The following is a 15,549-nucleotide window of genomic DNA, read 5'->3' on the forward strand; positions in this document are numbered from 1 at the left end:
TGACTTTTAGCGTAAAAAATAAAGTACAAAAATGACAAATGCATTTTTCGTAATTTTATTTTTTGTTGTAAAAATAGAGTTTTAAAATATTTGTTTAGTTTTTTACTTTTAGAGTAAAAATATAATTGGACAAAATGCATTTATCATTTTTTAATTTTTTTAATTTTACAGTTAAAACAGAGTTTAAAACATTGGACACGAATGCATTTTCCCTCTTTGAATTTTTTGTTGTACAAAAAAAATAGTTAAAAAAAATTGGACATAAATCCAATTTTGTTGATTTTTTTTTATATTTCAAGTAAAAATTGGGTTTAAATGAATTAGATGTAAAAGCATTTTTAAAAAAAAATACTTTCAGAGTAAACAAATTGGACATAAATGCATTTTTTTCAACTTAAAAAAACTGACAGTATCATTATAGTTTAAAAAATGGAAAATAATGTTTCCTAATTGTTTTTAACTTTTAGAGTAAAATATTGACATAAATGTGTTTTATTTTTTTTTTTAAGTAAAAATAGTTGTTTTTTTTAAATGGACACAAATGCATTTTTTTAATTGACTTTAAGCATAAAAATAAACTGAAAAAATGACAAATGCATTTTTCTTACTTTTATTTTTTGTTGTAAAAATTGAGTTTAAAAATATTGGACGTAAAAAAAAAAAATTGGTCTGTTTTGTTTTTTCACTTTTAGAGTAAAAATATAATTGGACAAAATGCATTTATCCTCTTAATTTTTTGTTGTAAAAAAAAAGTGTTGAAAAAAATTGGCCATAAATAAAATGTTCTTGATTTTGTTGTATTTCACGCAAAAATAGGGTTTAAAGTAATTGGACGTAAAAGCCTTTTTTTTAAATTTAATTTCAGAGTAAAGAAATTGGACATAAATGCGTTATTTCTTTTTCTTAAAAAATAACTTTTACAGTAACATTAATGTTTAAAAATTGGAAATCAATGGTATTTTATTTTGTTAATTGTTTTAAACTTTTAGGGTAAAAAATAGTCTTTAAAAATTTGACATAAATGTGTTTTTTTATCTCTATAATAAAAATAGGGTTTATTTAAAAAATTGTACACAAAATTGTTTTAATTGACTTTTTTAGCGTAAAAAATAAAGTGCAAAAATGACATCAAGGCATTTTTCTTATTTAAATTTTTTTTTTAGCTTTAAAAAGTTGGACACAAATCCATTTGACCTACATTTTATTGCAGAAATGATAAATAGTGACTAGGATTGAAGTTTTAAAGATTTATTCTACTAAAGAGGAAGTAAAGACACATAAATGTCAAAGACAAAGCTATGTCTAAAATCGAAACTGAAAGTTAACTTGATGTGTGTTTTTTTACGTCTTTCTTCACTCTCTCTCCAGGCTGGTTCTTCTTCAGTACCCCTAAATGTTGTGTGCACGGGTCACTTACCATCTAAATGTCCTCCAGTAAGCACACAACTTCGGGCTTTTTTCTTTTAGTTTTGTAAAACTAAACGTGGTAGGCTACTAGCAGCTACACAACAGCTAAGCACACAAGCTAGACATATGTAATAAGTGTCCCTAATTGCAACATTTTGCAGTGTAAAACATATTTGTCAACACAAACAATGACATTCAAGGGTATTTTAATGTTTCCAGTAACAAACGTGTCCGCATCTTTCAACGTACTGTGTCCTGAACTTAATGTAATGAATTTTTGGTGTGGATGAGACAAAAATTAACACTCCACTTGGTTCCAGGGTTCATTTGGCCACTCCGCATGTGAGAGGCGAAGTGGAAGGAAGAGCGTGACAGCGAGTGGAACAAATGGCGTCTAACTAGCAAGCGCACACTCAGCACCGCCACTGAAGTCTCGCTTTCATCTCAGTGACTTTGTTTTTCTGCGCAGGACGCCATCAAAGAGAGTCCAGAACTATGTCCCCCCTCCCCCCCATTTGGTTTTTCCTATGGAAAGCAGATGTTGCTGCATCAGGTCAGAGAGGGGAGTGGAACCAGCAGCTGTTCCTGAAGGGGAACCACAAGAACCCCCCCACCGACCCCCAGGTAGGAAGCAGTCAACTTCCTGGCACATGCGACACCACATGACCTCCCCCAGGGGGACACACAAAAATGTAACACAACATTTGATAGGTGTGAGTGATAAACCACCAACAATACCTTCCTTTTTCTTCTTGTAAAACAGTTTGAAAAAGTCCAAAACAAATCAATTTTACCTACATTTTATTAAAAAAAAAAAAAAATGTAAATAGCGATAAAATAATGTTTGACATTTTTCTTATCTTGTATTTGTGTTGTAAAAATAGAGTTTTAAAATATTGGACAGAAATGCATTATTCTTGAGATTTTTATTTTTTTATGGGATGTGAATGCATTTTTTTTGGGGGGGGAGTAAAAATAGAATTAAGAGAAATCAATCAATCAATGTTTACTTATACAAGCCCTACATCACTAGTGTCTCAAAGGGCTGCACAAACCACAACACAAACCACTACGACATCCTCGGTAAGAAATGAGACAAATGCATTTTTTTCTACATTTATTAAACTTTTTTTTTTTTTTTAATAGAGTTACAAAAATGGACTTGAATGCATTTGTCTTATTTTGCATTTTTGTTGTAAAAATAGAGTTTTAAAATATTGGAAATGAATGCATTATTTTATTTTTGTTGTATGGGACGTAAATGTATATATTTTTTTAATTTTTAGAGTAAAAATAGAATTAAAAGAAAAGAGAGGAATGCATTTTTTTCTACATTTATTTTAATTTTATTTTTTTAAATAGAGTTAAAAAAATGGACATGAATGCATTTGTCTTATTTTGCATTTTTGTTGTAAAAAATGAGTTTTAAAATATTGGACATAAATGCATCATTCTTGATTTTTTTTGTATGGGATGCAAATGTTTTTATTTTTTTTATTTTTAGAGTAAAAATAGAATTAAAAGAAATGAGACAAATGCATTTTTTCTACATTTTAATTTAAATTATTATTTTTTTAAATAGAGTTGAAAAAATGGATAGGAATGCATTGGTTTTATTTTGCATTTTTGTTGTAAAAATAGAGTTTTAAAATATTGGACATAAATGTATTACTTTTGAGATTTTTTTATGAGATGTAAATGCATTTTTTATTATTTTTAGAGTAAAAATAGAATTAAAAGGAATGAGACGAATGCAGTTTTTTTCTACATTTATTTCAGTTTTTTTAAATAGAGTAAAAAAATGGACATGATTGCATTTGTCTTATTTTGCATTTTTGTTGTAAAAATAGAGTTTTAAAATATTGGACACAAATGCATTATTCTTGAGATTTTTTAATGAGATGTAAATGCATTTTTAATTATTTTTAGAGTAAAAATAGAATTAAGAGAAATGAGACGAATGCATTTGTTTCTACATTTTAATTAAAAAACATTTTTTTTAAATAGAGTTGAAAAAATGGATAGGAATGCATTTGTTTTATTTTGCATTTTTGTTGTAAAAATAGAGTTTTAAAATATTGGACACAAATGCATTATTCTTGAGATTTTTTTATGAGATGTAAATGCATTTTTAATTATTTTTAGAGTAAAAATAGAATTAAAAGAAATGAGACGAATGAAAATTTTTTTCTACATTTATTTCCGTTTTTTTAAATAGAGTTAAAAAATGAACATGAATGCATTTGTTTTATTTTGCATTTTTGTTGTAAAAATAGAGTTTTAAAATATTGGACATAAATGCATTATTCTTGATTTTTTTGTATTTTTAAAGTTAAAATTGTTTTTTTTATTGACTATAAATAGTATTTAAAAAATTGGAACGAATGCATTTTTTCTACATGTATTTAAAAATGTTTTTAAATTGTGTGAATTTAAATGTATTATATATAGACAATATATAGCAGCAACCACTGAATTGAATTATATTATATATATTATTGTATTATATATTGTATATATATATATTGTATATGTATAGGGGTGGGACCTAATAAGTTTACTTCTTCCCACTCCCTTTTGAGCCAATCTTGACATCTACAAAAGATTAGTCACATGTAATGTTTTCAATGTAGGTGTAAAAATAATGTATTTATATATTTCTTTTGTATTTTATGTCATTCTCTTGTTTTGTTTGCATGGCTCAAAATAAACCCATTCATTCATTCATTCATACATTCAAATTAATTAAATAAAAATGAACATGAATGTATTGGTCTTATTTTGTAGTTTTTGTTATAAAAATAGAGTTTTAAAATATTGGACATATAACTGCATTAATCTTGATTTATTTATTTTTTTTATTTATTTAAAATAGAGTTTTATAGACTATAAATAGTATTTAAAAAATTGGACAAATGCATTTTTTCCACATTTGTGAATTTTTTTTTTTTTTAATAGAGTTAAACATTTTTTTTCTTATTTTGTATTTTATGTCGTAAAAATAGAGTTTTAAAATATTGGAAATAAAAGCATTACTCTTGATTTCATTTTTTATTTTTAAGTAAAAATAGAGTTTTAAAAAATTCTACGTGAATGCAATTTTTTTTACTTTTAGAGTAAAAATATACTTTAAAAATTGGACAAATGCATTTTTCCTATTTAAATTTTTTGTTGTGAAAAAATTACATCTTGATTTTTTTAATATTTCAATTAAAAACGTGTTGAAAAAAATTGGACGTTAATGCATTTTATTTTATTTTATTTACTTTCAGAGTAAAAATAAAGTGTTTAAAAATTGTACATTAATTAATTTTTGTTACTTAAAAAACAACTTTTACAATAACAATTGTAGCTGAGATAGGGACCAGCGCCCCACGCTACCCCAAAGGGAATAAGCGGTAGAAAATGGATGGATGGATGGAATATAATTTAAAATTGGAAATAAAGGGCTTTTTCCTAATTGTTTTTAACTTTGAGAGTAAAAATTGTTTCAAAAAAAAAATTGTCATTAATGCATTTTTTTTTTAATCTTTAAAGTAAAAATAGTTATTTTTTCATTCTCAAAATTACATACACAATACACAATAATGGCAATGTCAAAAGTTGTTTTTACGTCACAAATTTATTAGAAAAAAAAATCACATGTAATTATGTATTCAGACCCTTTGCACAATACTTAAAAAAATACATTGTCATTATGGTATTGTGTGTAGAATTTTGAGGACAACAATGAATTTTTCTCCTTTTTTAAATAACAAAACAAAATGAGTGAAAAGATACTTTCCAGATGTTCTTTATATGCCATCTCACCATGCCAGTATCCATCCGATATCAATGCTCCCCCTGGTATCGGTAGCTTTTTCTCCCCCTCCCCCAAACCTTTTTTTGATGAGTCGTTGCGGTGCTTGAAGGGAAACTTCCCACTGATGGGAAATTTCCACTCCTCAGCCCGCGAGCCGAGAGCGTTGGACTGAAACAGGAAGTTGAGGAAAGTCTTAAAAGTGCTCCTTCATGAGGTCTGCAGTTTGGAACCTGGCCAACTCAGAGCTTACTTTGGGAAAAATCAGCAGACATCTTTGTTCTATCTTGCACTTTTTTTTCTTCTTTTTTTTAATCAGTGGTTTCTTTTTGTCGAGTGGAGAGAAAAAGAGGGAAAAAAACTCTCCAGTTACACGGAGGGGGCGGGGGGCGGGGGGGGGGGGGGGGGTTTACTTGCCTCTAAGACACAATCCTGGGATTAATATCATGTTGAAATTCCAGATGTTTTGTCCTCCAGACAGGACTTGACCTTTGACCCCCGCCCCATCCGTCCTGAAAAACGCCTCGTCACACTCACCCCTCCCCCCTCCCCCTTTTGTCCCCACACGCCATGTATTGTCTTGAGTAAAAACTCAAAGACAATACTTGAGTTTTTACAAATTGACATAAATAAATTGTTCTTATTTTTTGCTAAGCATTTTGCAAAAATAGAGCTTTATAAACCCAGTGGGGAAATGCATTATTGTTAATTGTTTTTAATTTTTAGACTAAAAATAGAATTGTAAAAAATATATATATATATTTATATATAGAGAGGTAAAAAATTGGACATAAATGCATTTTTTCCTATTTTTCTTTTTGAGTAAAAATTGTTTTAAAAACCAGGGGGGGAAATGCATTATTTTTAATTGTTTTGAATTTTTGTAGATGAAAAATAAAACATACATTTTAAAGTAAAAATAGAGTCCAAAAATTGGACATGAATGCATTTTTCTTAATTTTATTTTACTTTTAAACTAAAGATAAAATGTAATAAAAATGGACATAAATGCATTTTTCCTATTTTTCTTTTTGAGTAAAAATAGTTTTAAAAACCAGGGGAAAAAATACATTATTTTTAATTGTTTAGAATTTTTGTGGATAAAAAATAAATCATACATTTTAAAGTAAAAATATGGTCAAAAAATTGGACATGAATGCATTTTTCTTATTTTTCTTTTACTTTTAAACTAAAGATAAAATGTAATAAAAATGGACATAAATGCATTTTTCCTATTTTTTTTTCTTGTAGAGTGAAAATAGGGTTTTAAAACCGGGGGAAAAAATGCATTATTTTGAATTGTTTTGAATTTTTCTACATAAAAAATAAAACATACATTTTAAGGTAAAAATATGGTCAAAAAACTGGACATTAATGTATTTTTCTTATTTTTCTTTTACTTTTAAACTAAAGATAAAATGTAATAAAAATGGACATAAATGCATTTTTCCTATTTTTCTTTTTGAGTAAAAATAGTTTTAAAAACCAGGAAAAAATGCATTATTTTTAATTGTTTAGAATTTTTGTAGATAAAAAATAAAACATAAATTTTAAAGTAAAAATAGAGTCAAAAAATTGGACATGAATGCATTTTTCTTATTTTTCTTTTACTTTTAAACTAAAGATAAAATGTAATAAAAATGGACATAAATGCATTTTTCCTATTTTTTTTTCTTGTAGAGTGAAAATAGGGTTTTAAAACCGGGGGAAAAAATGCATTATTTTTAATTGTTTTACATTTTTAGACTAAAAATAAATAAAAAATGGACATAAATGCATTTTTTGAAAAAAGAAAAAAAAAGTAATTACTGAGTTAAAAATTGGATGATAATAATAATAATAATAATTCAATTTTTTAAATTTTAATATGAAAATAAAAGCACAAAAGGTACATATAATTAATTGTTTTCACTTTTATTGTAAAAATAAAGTGTAAAAAAATATTTTACGGTAAAAACATGAGTTTTAAAACCTTCATTATAAATGCTTTTTCCCCAAAAAATGTATGAGAAATATAGTTAAAAAAACTGGACATGAATGCGTTTCGTATAAAAAAAGTTTAAACTTTACTGTAAGAACAGTTGAAAAAAATTGGACATTAATGCGTTTTGTTTACATTTTTTAACTTCACAGTAAGGACAGTTTAAAAAAATTGGACATAAATGCATGTTTTACTTTTGAGTAAAAATAGAGTTAAAAAAATTGGTAAATTGTAAAGAAAAAAATATATATAAATGCATTTTCGCTTTTTGTTTTCTTTTAGAGAAAAATGTTACAAAAAATTGGAAAATAAAAAATAAATGAAGAAACAACCTTTTTTTTAAGTAATTTTATTTTTTTTATTTTTTTTATTTTGAAATAAAAATAGCGGTACAAAATGTACATTTAATTAATTATTTTTACTTTTGTAGTAAAAATAAAGTCTAAAAAAAACTTTTACGGTTATAACGCGAGTTTTAAAACATTTGCTATAAATGCTTTTTTTTTTTTTTAATTTTGATTAAAAATATAGTTTTAAAAACTGGACGTAAATGCGTTTACTTTAAAAAATGTTAAAATTTTACTGCAAAAAAATACTTTTAAAGTAAAAATAGAGTTTTGAATTGGGCATAATTGCATTTTCTTAATTTTATAACTTTTAAAACAAAAATAGAGGTAAAAAATGTACATAAATATTTTATAATTTGTAAAAACTAACATACAACTTTTAGGGTAAAAATTGAGTTTCAAAACGTTTGCTCTTTAATAATTTTTTGATGAAAAATACAGGTAAAAAAACTGACATGAATGCGTTTTGTTTAAAAAAATTAACACTTTACCATAAGAACAGTTGGAAAAAAATTGCACATTAATGCGTTTTGTTTACATTATTTTAACTTCACGGTAAGAACAGTTTTAAAAAATTGTACTTAAATGCATTTTGTACTTTTGAGTAAAAAAAGAGTTAGAAAAATTGGTAAATTGTGAAAAAAAAATTATATAAATGCATTTTCCCTTGTTGTTTTCTTTTACAGAAAAATGTAGCTAAAAAATTGGGGGGGGGGGGGGGGAATAGAATAATAATAATTAAACTTTTAAAGTAATTACAGAGTTAAAAATTGGACATAATTGCATTTTTTTTATTTTAAAATAAAAATAGAGGTACAAAATGTACATTTAATTAATTGTTTTTACTTTTGTAGTAAAAATAAAGTAAAAAAAAAAAATTACGGTATAATTGTGAGTTTTAAAACATTTGCTACAAATGCTTTTTTTTTTTTTAATTTTGATTGAAAATATTGTTTAAAAAAACTGGACATGAATGCGTTTTGTTTACATTTTTTTAACTTCACAGTAAGAACAGTTTTGAAAAAAAATGGACATAAATGCATTTTTTACTTGTGAGTAAAAATAGAGTGCAAAAAATTGGACATGTATTTTTTTCTAAAAAAAAAAAAGACAGAAAAAAAGTGGGAACTATTAGAGTAGAGGTAAAAGATTCGACCTAATTGCATTTTTTTATTTTACTTTTGGAGTAAAAATATAACCGTAAAAAAATGTAATTTAAATGCATTTTCCTTTTTTTTTCCTTTCGAGAAAAATGTAGTTTAAAAAAATAATAATACATGTGTTTTTCTAAAACAAAAAATAATACTTTCAAAGAAATTTGAGGGTTAAAAATTGGACTTAATTGAATTTTTAAAAATGTTAACTTTTAAAATTAAAATAGTGGTACAAAATGTACATTTAATTAATTGTTTTTACATTTATAGTAAAAATAAAGCGTTATTTAAACATCTTTTACAGTAAAAAAGTAGTTTTTAAAACATTCGCTATAAATGCTTATTTTTTTTAATTTTGATTGAAAATGTAGTTTAAAAAACTGGACATGAATGCGTTTTGTTTACATTTTTTAAACTTCACAGTAAGAACAGTTTTAAAAAATTGGACATAAATGCATTTTTTACTTTTGAGTAAAAATAGAGTGCAAAAAACTGGACATGTATTTTTTTTCTAAAAAAGAGGGGGAAAAAAGTGGTAACTATAAGAGTAGAGGTAAAAGATTGGACATAATTGCATTTTTTAAATTTTACTTTTAGAGTAAAAATATAATCGTAAAAAATGTAATTTCCTTTTTTTTTCTTTTAGAGAAAAATGTAGTTTAAAAAAATTGGACATAAATGTGTTTTTCTAAAACAAAAAATAATACTTTCAAAGAAATTTGAGAGTTAAAAATTGGACTTAATTGCATTTTTAAAAATTTTAACAATTAAAATTAAAATAGAAATACAAAATGTACATTTAATTAATTGTTTTTACATTTATAATAAAAATAAAGCATTATTTAAACATTTACGGTAAAAAGTAGTTTTAAAACATTCGCTATAAATGCTATTTTTTTTGGGGGGATTCAAAATGTAGTTTAAAAAACTGGACATGAATGCGTTTTGTTTACATTTTTTTAACTTCACAGTAAGAACAGTTTTAAAAAAAATGGACATAAATGCATTTTTTACTTTTGAGTAAAAATAGAGTGCAAAAAATTGGACATGTATTTTTTTTATAAAAAAGAGAAAAAAAGTGGTTACTATTAGAGTAGAGGTAAAAGATTGGACATAATTGCATTTTTTAAATTTCACTTTTAGAGTGAAAATATAACCGTAAAAAATGTAATTTCCTTTTTTTTTCTTTTAGAGAAAAATGTAGTTTAAAAAAATTGGACATAAATGTGTTTTTCTAAAACAAAAAACAATACTTTCAAAGAAATTTGAGAGTTAAAAATTGGACTTAATTGCATTTTTAAAAATTTTAACTTTTAAAATTAAAATAGAGGTACAAAATGTACATTTAATTAATTGTTTTTACATTTATAGTAAAAATAAAGTGTTAAAAAAAACTTTTACGGTAAAAATGTAGTTTTAAAACATTCGCTATAAATGCTTTTTTTTATTATTTTGATTGAAAATGTAGTTTAAAAAACTGGACATGAATGCATTTTGTTTACATTTTTTTAACTTCACAGTAAGAACAGTTTTAAAAAATTGGACATAAATGCATTTTTTACTTTTGAGTAAAAATAGAGTGCAAAAAACTGGACATGTATTTTTTTCTAAAAAAGAGGGGAAAAAAGTGGGAACTATTAGAGTAGAGGTAAAAGATTGGACATAATTGCATTTTTTTATTTTACTTTTAGAGTAAAAATATAATCGTAAAAAATGTAATTTCCTTTTTTTTTCTTTTAGAGAAAAATGTAGTTTTAAAAAATTGGACATAAATGTGTTTTTCTAAAACAAAAAATAATACTTTCAAAGAAATTTGAGAGTTAAAAATTGGACTTAATTGCATTTCTAAAATTTTTTACTTTTAAAATTATAATAGAGGTACAAAATGTACATTTAATTAATTGCTTTTACATTTATAGTAAAAATAAAGCGTTATTTAAACAACTTTTACGGTAAAAATGTAGTTTTAAAACATTCGCTATAAATGCTTTTTTTTTTTTTGATTGAAAATGTAGTTTCAAAAACTGGACATGAATGCGTTTTTTTTACATTTTTTTAACTTCACAGTAAGAACAGTTTAAAGAAAATGGACATAAATGCATTTTTTACTTTTGAGTAAAAATAGAGTGCAAAAAACTGGACATGTATTTTTTTCTAAAAAGTAAAAAAAAAAGAGAAAAAAAGTGGTTACTATTAGAGTAGAGGTAAAAGATTGGACATAATTGCATGTTTTTATTTTACTTTTAGAGTAAAAAATATAATCGTAAAAAAATGTAATGTAAATGCTTTTTCCTTTTTTTTTTCAAGAAAAATGTAGTTTAAAAAAATAATAAATGTGTTTTTCTAAAACAAAAAGTAACACTTTCAAAGAAATTTGAGAGTTAAAAATTGGACTTAATTGCATTTTTAAAATTTTTAACTTTTAAAATTAAAATAGAGGTACAAAATGTACATTTAAGTAATTGTTTTTACATTTACAGTAAAAATAAAGCGTTAAAAAAAAACATTGACGGTAAAAATGTAGTTTTATAAAAAAGGGGGGAAAAAAGTGGTAACTATTAGAGTAGAGGTAAAAGATTGGACATAATTTAATTTTCAAAATTTTACTTTTAGAGTAAAAATATAATCATAAAAAATGTAATTTGCTTTTTTTTTCTTTTATAGAAAAATGTAGTTTAAAAAAATTGGACATAAATGTGTTTTTCTAAAACAAAAAATAATACTTTCAAAGAAAGTTGAGAGTTAAAAATTGGACTTAATTGCATTTTTAGAAATTTTAACTTTTAAAATTAAAATAGAGGTACACAATGTACATTTAATTAATTGTTTTTACATTTATAGTAAAAATAAAGCGTTAAAAAACATATTTTACGGTAAAAAAGTAGTTTTTAAAACATTCGCTATAAATGTTTTTTTTTATTTTGATTGAAAATGTAGTTTCAAAAACTGGACTTGAATGCATTTTTTTTTACATTTTTTTAACTTCACAGTAAGAACAGTTTTAAAAAATTGGACATAAATGCATTTTTTACTTTTGAGTAAAAATAGAGTGCAAAAAATTGGACATGTATTTTTTTCTAAAAAATAAAAAAAAAGAGAAAAAAAGTGGTAACTATTAGAGTAGAGGTAAAAGATTGGACATAATTTAATTTTCAAAATTTTACTTTTAGAGTAAAAATATAATTGTAAAAAAATGTAATTTAAATGCATTTTCTTTTTTTTTCTTTTAGAGAAAAATGTAGTTTAAAAAAATAATAATGAATGTGTTTTTCTAAAACAAAAAATAATACTTTCAAAGAAATTTAAGAGTTAAAAATTGGACTTTATTGCATTTTTAAAAATTTAAACTTTTAAAATTAAAATAGAGGTACAAAATGTACATTTAATTATTTTTTTTTACATTTATAGTAAAAATAAAGCATTAAAAAAACAAATTTTAAGGTAAAAAAGTAGTTTTAAAACATTCGCTATAAATGCTTTTTTTTTAATTAAAAATTATAGTTAAAAAAACTGGACTTGAATGCTTTTTGTTAAAAAAAATCCAAACCTTACTGTAAGAAAAAAAAAAAAAAAGTACATAAATGCATTTTTGTTCATTTAAAAAATAAACAGTTTTAAAAGTTTGGAAATAAATGCATCATCATTTTGAGGGCATGGAAGCTGCAGTGTTTATCGTCACACCACATCTGACAACACACACACACACACACACACACACACATCTGCATCCTGGTTGACACATGTTGAGGATGAAGTCATGTGACGCCACAACGTGCTTTAATTAGGTCACGATGGAAGACTGCATGCAGGATTTGACCTTTTCCCTAAAAAGCAACTGCACGCTAATCCTTTCATCTGACGAGAACACACACACACACACACACACACACGCACACACACACACGCACACACACTCACACGCACGCACAACTTTCCCCCGCGACCGTAGCGGCAGAAATATGTTTTCCGGCTGTTTCAAATGCGCACATCGTTTTTATCCCTGCTTCTACTTAGGATTTGGACGCGGCCGGCGTTTTCCGACCCAGATCCTGCTCCGACGTTCCCCCCCAAGGCACCGTGTGGAGCCGTCGGGGAGCAAGAAAGCCGGAGGTCCAGGAGGACACGGAGGGAAGACCGCCCGGAGTCAAACGGCGTGAATATGCTCGGAGTGAGAGCAATATGTTTGGAGGAGAAAAGGTGAGGCTTTTAATTCCAGGAACAGCATGCCTACCGTCAAGCATGGTGGTGCAGTCGGGTGTTCCAACAGGACAATGACCCCCAAACTCATGTCAAAAGTGGTAAAGGAATGGCTGAATCAAGTTTTAGAATGACCTTCCCAAAGCCCTGACTTAAACGTGTGGACAATGCTGAAGAAACAAATCCATGTCAGAAACAAGTCCATTCAATGTGGCCTGCCTACATATTTAAATTGGTCCTCTGCATCGTTCGTCATTCAACATGGGCCTCTACATCATTTAAATTGGCTAGCCACATCCTTCAGTTTGGTCTTCCAAGTCATTTATTGTGGCCTCCTATATCATTCAATGTTGTCCTCCACATCATTTAAGGTGGCTTGCCACATCCTTCAATGTGGTCTTCCAAGTCATTTAATATGGTCTGCTATGTCACTGAACATGGTCTTCTACATAATTGAAGTGGCCTGTCACATCCTTCAATGTGGTCCTCCCCATCTTTTATTGTGGTTTTCGAAATCCTTTGAAATGGCCTGCTATGTCGTTAAACAAGGTCTTCTACATAATTTAAGTGGCCTGCCACATCTTTCAGTGTGGTCTTCCAAGTCATTTATTGTGGCCTCCTATATCATTCAGTGTGGTCCTCTACATCATTTAAGGTGGCTTGCCACATCCTTTAATGTGTTCTTCCAAGTCATTTTATATGGTCTGCTATGTCACTAAACATGGTCCTCTACATAATTTAAGTGGCCTGTCACATCCTTCAATGTGGTCCTCCACATCTTTTATTGTGGTTTTCCAAATCCTTTAATTTGGCCTGCTATGTCATTAAACATGGTCTTCTACATGATTTAAGTGGCCTGCCACGACCTTCAATCTGGTCTTCCAAGTCATTTATTGTGGCCTCCTACGTCATTCAATATGGTCCTCTACATCGTTTAAGGTGGCTTGCCACATCCATCAATGTGGTCTTCCACATAATTTTAATGGCCTGCTTTGTCATTAAACATGGTCCTTTACATCATTTAAAGTGGCCTGCCACATCCTTCAATGTGGTCTTCCAAGTCATTTCCAATGGCCTGCTATTTCACTAAACATGGTCCTCTACATTTTATAAATTGGCCTGCCACGTCTTTCAATGTGGTCTTCCACATCGTTTATTGTGGCCTTGCATGTCCTATAATGTGGTCTCCCACCTCATTTAACATGGTCTTTCCAGTCATTGAATTTGGCCTGCCACATCCTTCAATGTGGTCCTCCACATCCTTCAATGTGGCCCTCCACATCATTAATGTGGCCTGCTACGTTGTTCAATGTGGTCTCCTATGTCCTTCAACATGGTCCTCTACATCATTTAAGATGGCCCTGCCACATCTTTCAATGTGGCCTTCCAAGTCATTATGTGGCCTGCTACTTTATTCTTTAACATGTGCCTCTACATCATTAATCTTGGGCTGCCACTTCCTCCAATGTGGTCTTCCACATCATTTAAAGTGGCTTGCCACATCCTTCAATGTGGTCTTCAACACCCTTATTAAGGTCTTCCAAGTCCTTTAATGTGGCCTGCTATGTCATTAAACACGGTCTTCTACATGATTTAATTGGCCTGCCAGCAATGTCCTTCAATGTGGTCCTCCACAACATTTATTGTGGCCTACTATGTCATAAAATATGGTCTTCAACATGATTTAAGTGGCCTGCCATGTACTTCAATGTGGTCCTCCACATCATTTAAGTGGTCTTCCAAGTCATTTATTCTGGCTTACTGATGTCATTAAGTATGGTCTTCTACATCATTTAAGTGGCCTGCCTCGTCCTTCAATGCGGTCCCCCACGTCATTTATTGTGGTCTTCCAGGTCATTTAATGTGGCCTGATATGTCATTAAACATGGTCTTCTACATAAGTTAAGTGGCCTGCCACGTCCTCCAATGTGGTCCTCCACATCATTTATGGTGGCCTGCCACGTTCTTCAATGTTGTCTTCCACATCATTTAATGTGGTCTTCCAAGTCATTTATTGTGGCCTGATATGTCATTAAACATGGTCTTCTACATAAGTTAAGTGGCCTGCCACGTCCTCCAATGTGGTCCTCCACATCATTTATTGTGGCCTGCCACGTTCTTCAACGTTGTCTTCCACATCATTTAATGTGGTCCTCTACCTCTTTTATTGTGGTCTTCCAAGTCATTTATTGTGGCCTGATATGTCATTAAACATGGTCTTCTACATAAGTTAAGTGGCCTGCCACGTCCTCCAATGTGGTCCTCCACATCATTTATGGTGGCCTGCCACGTTCTTCAATGTTGTCTTCCACATCATTTAATGTGGTCCTCTACCTCATTTAATGTGGTCTTCCAAGTCATTTATTGTGGCTTGCTGATGTCATTAAGTATGGTCTTCTACATCATTTAAGTGGCCTGCCTCGTCCTTCAATGTGGTCCCCCACATCATTTATTGTGGTCTTCCAAGTCATTTAAAGTGGCCTGCTGTGTCATTAACCATGGTCTTCTACATAAGTTAAGTGGCCTACCACGTCCTCCAATGTGGTCCACCACGTCATTTATAGTGGCCTGATATGTCATTAAACATGGTCTTGTACATCATTTACGTGGCCTGCCACGTCCTCCAATGTGGTCCTCCACATCATTTTTTGTGGCCTGCCACAT

The sequence above is a fragment of the Nerophis ophidion genome, linkage group LG28, assembly GCF_033978795.1.
Source record: "Nerophis ophidion isolate RoL-2023_Sa linkage group LG28, RoL_Noph_v1.0, whole genome shotgun sequence".
Taxonomy (NCBI): domain Eukaryota; kingdom Metazoa; phylum Chordata; class Actinopteri; order Syngnathiformes; family Syngnathidae; genus Nerophis; species Nerophis ophidion.